The sequence below is a fragment of the Chinchilla lanigera genome, unplaced genomic scaffold (genome assembly GCF_000276665.1).
Source record: "Chinchilla lanigera isolate Chin_1 unplaced genomic scaffold, ChiLan1.0 scaffold00080, whole genome shotgun sequence".
Taxonomy (NCBI): domain Eukaryota; kingdom Metazoa; phylum Chordata; class Mammalia; order Rodentia; family Chinchillidae; genus Chinchilla; species Chinchilla lanigera.
Genome location: NW_004955481.1, coordinates 9,029,061 through 9,032,999, shown reverse-complemented (window position 1 = coordinate 9,032,999; position 3,939 = coordinate 9,029,061).

Genomic DNA, 3,939 nt, shown 5'->3' with positions numbered 1-3,939 from the left:
GGCAGGTGCTGTGCCGCTGAGCTAAATCCCCAGCCCCCTCAAGTTTGCTTTAAGACCACATAATCAGAGAAGAACTGAACAAACCTAAGAACTGATTGTCTTTCACTCTCCCCTTCCTTGGTTAGAAAAACTAAGGGCCAAGGATAGGAGCAAAAAAGCTTACCTGTACTTGGAAGGGTTACTTTTCACCTAAACACACAGAAAGCTGCTCTTGTGACCAGGATGGTAGCAATGATGTGCTCTGAGACAAGGCCTGCTGTGATGCAAGTGATCTTGTGGCTTAAACCACACCACTGGATAGATGCTACTGTATTAATATTAGCTGTGATGGGAGGGGAAGGCCTTGTACACTGTGTAGTCTCTGGCTCAGTAGAACAACCTGGGGTTGTGAAGCAAGGCTAGGCCTTTGAAGAGATCAGGTGTCTTTTACAAAAACATTCCCAGGGTTCTGCAGAACTCTTGCTGAAACAGAGGGCCCAGCATCTGGAAATCAAATGACTTTGCTTCCAGAACTACTTATCATGAGTGCATTTGGTAAACCCGCCAAGTCACACTACCAGGTGGGTCCAGCAAGAGTCCATGGCCAGATGGGATCTGGGACTGGCAAGACATGATAAGTCTAAGCAGGTGCCTTAAGTTCCCATGTCAGTCCCTGCATATGTCACTTGCTCTGTTCATGTCATGACTCACTTATGACAAGTGATGGAGGAAGATTAAGGCTGAGCTTGGTTCCCAGATGGTTCAGCCCAGTGGGAACACAAGCCAAACTGGTGACAGTTGTTTTGTTGCCAAAATCAGTGGCAGCCTTGAAAGGCAGAAGTGAGGGAAAACCCTCCCCATGAATAGAGTTTGGGCAGTTTTCCCAGTTGTCTATGTTTGTGAAAAGAGAGGCAGCCTGAGGTTGGAATACAGTTATGTGTCTGTCATTTGTAGCTGGAAATAATGTTCTGAGAAATGTATCATTAGATTTTGACATTGTGAGGAATCATAGTGTTTGAACACAGACCTAGGTGGCACCGAATTTGCATGGGATAGCCTACAGTTCAGCCATATTTGCTTTGGTTAGATTTCCTGTGCTGAGTAATTTTTCTCCATGATCAGCTTATGGAAATTTTCCAAAAATCCTTCAGATGCCTTCCCATTTGCACTTCTATACTTATCACTCACTCTCACATTATGTAATGGGTAATGACTCTTGAATTGGGGTAGTAGCAAGACGAGCAATAAATTCAACACTGTGGTCGATCCAGACTTTTCTTTCAACTTGCAAAGTTCTTTTCTGCTATGTTTGGCAGTGCTAGAGATCAAACCCAGGGCCTTGTGTACGCTAGCCAAGTGCTCTACCACTGCTACGTACCCAATCCTCCACACTGCAGTTTTTGCTTTGGCCTGGATCATCCTGGTGCAAAGAGGGATAAGTTTCTGTTTGGTCTCCACTCCAGGTCCTTACAATTTTTCTGCATCTGATGTAGGCCATCCTAAGTTTTGTGTTAGTCTTGTTGCCTCTAATGAAGTAGATCCTTCAACAGCTTTTGTCAATTTGTTCTTGATCTTCAAGATCATAGCCATGGTGGTGTGGGACATGCCTCACTGGTGAGCAATAACCACTGCTGGTTTTCCACATTTGTATTCCTTTTGATTTTTTTTCCTGCCAAACACTTATTGCACCCTCTTATTGGCACCATTAACAATAGATTTTGTATGCTTAGATGCCATAAGGAACAAGACAACAGAATTAATGCAATCAAGAAATGCAGCAAACATGAGCTGTATGAGGCTACTACTGGTGTCACTGTTTTACAGGAAGTGTTTTCTATGTAAATAGGACTATATTCTAAAAAGATAAAAAGTATAGCATAATAAATGTAAGCATGTAGCATGTAACATAAATGTAAGCATGCAGCATCATAATAATGAGTTGTGGTTTACTATTATTACCGAGAATTAGATACTGTATATCCAGGTGTATCTCAGGTATTGCAGGTCTGGCTCCAAACCACTGCAATAAAGTGAATATTTCATATAAATTGATTTGATTTGCTAGAACACCTGAAAGTTATGATTACATTACACTATAGCCTGCTAAGGGTACAGTAGAATTGTGTTTAAAATCATAGACTTTATTACAATACCCTATTGCTAAAAAGTGCTAACAGTTATTAGAACCTTTAGCTGGTCCTAATCTTTTCACTGGTGGAGGGTTTTGCCAAGGGACTGATGGCTGCTGACTGGTTGTTGCCCAAGGCTGGGGTCATTGTAGCAATTTCCTAAAGAGAGACTTCAGTGAAATTGGGAGCATAGATTGACTCTTCCTCTCTTAAGAGATTTCTGTATAGTATGCAATGACATTTAATAGCATTGTGTCCACAACATAATTTCTTTCAAAATTAAGCTCAGTCCTCTCAAGTTCTTCTGTTGCTCTATCAACTAAGTTTACATAATATTCCAAATTTGCTGTTGTCATTTCCACAACGTTCATAGAGTTTTCATCAGGAGGAGAATGCATGTTAGGAAACCATGAGACACTGAGGTAATAGGAATTTGTCAGCTGTATATAATCTCATGGGGTCTCCATCATATATGAGGTCTGTAGTTGAAAGAAATGTCACTATGGGCATTATGGAGCATGTCACTATGTATCTAGTCTATTGATAATGGTGAAGGGTCTTGACTGTTAGTGAGGGGTCTACTGAAGGCACAATTGAGGCACCATCTTGGAAAGTATACCCTTCAGGGATGAAACATTACCCTGTAGGATTCAAGGCATACACCCTAGAGTCTCTGCCCTCCATGTGCCCAGTGTAGACAGGAGATCCTCACTCAGAAGGCCCACGAACTGCTAACACTGGGGTTCGCATTTTGGCCTTCCCCATGCGTGCCCTGCACTGGCTGAAGTACCAGAGCAGGCAGTCCACAAACTGCTGGCACCGCAGTTCGCTTCTGGGCTATACTTGGGCCCTGACCTCCTGGAGGTCATAGACACAGGTGGTCCATGATCATTGTCAGTGCAGCCCATGTCTGGTTTATGTGCGTACCCTGAGCTGCCTGGTGACATGCAATCATGTGATGCACAAACTGTCTACCTTGCTATTCATGTCTGGGTTTTGCCTGCACCCTGAACTGCCTGGGGACACAGGACCACAGGTCTGTGATTGCACCAGCAGTGTAGCTTGCTTCTGGGTTATATGTGTGCCCTGAGCTGCAAGGGGGACACTGGATCAGATGATCTTTCATCAGCTGATGTCACAGTTTGTGTTTGAGACATGGGAGAACTAGGTACACTTCACCATCTGCCAGAAGACCCTAGACTAAGCGGCACATCTTTGCGGACACTGAGGGGCAAGCCACACCACGAGGAAAACTAGGGACACTAACAACCTTTGCTGAGCTGCCAGGGAAGAGGAAGACTTAGCAGTCTGCCTCCAGCATCAAACATAATAAGACGAAGGACTAAAATGCAATCTCAGAACTCCACCCTACTCAGAAAAAGTCCAGGAGACATCGACATAGGAGAACTTGGTAAACACACACATGAAATTGCTGAAATGATTGCAATGAAAGTAAAGGAACAACTCCATCAGGCCATAGAAAAGATCAGATAAGAAATAATCTTTCAGGCAAAAAATGAAATGACAATAATAATGAAAGAACTGCTCAGCACATCTAAAGAAGAAATATATAAAAAAAATAGATTAACATAGGCAATGGATGGAAACATTCAACGAGTAATATAGGAGTGAACTAGAATGCATGAAACAGATTCAAAGAGACATCCAGGAAATTAAAGCTTCTATTGAAAACTGGCAAAATCACTTGAATGAAGCCAAAGATAGAATTTCAGATTCTGAAGACAGCATGGTAGCTAGCAATCATGAAAGAAAGGATCTCTTAAAATCAACAAAGAACCAGGAAAAATCAATTCAACAGCTGCAAGATGAG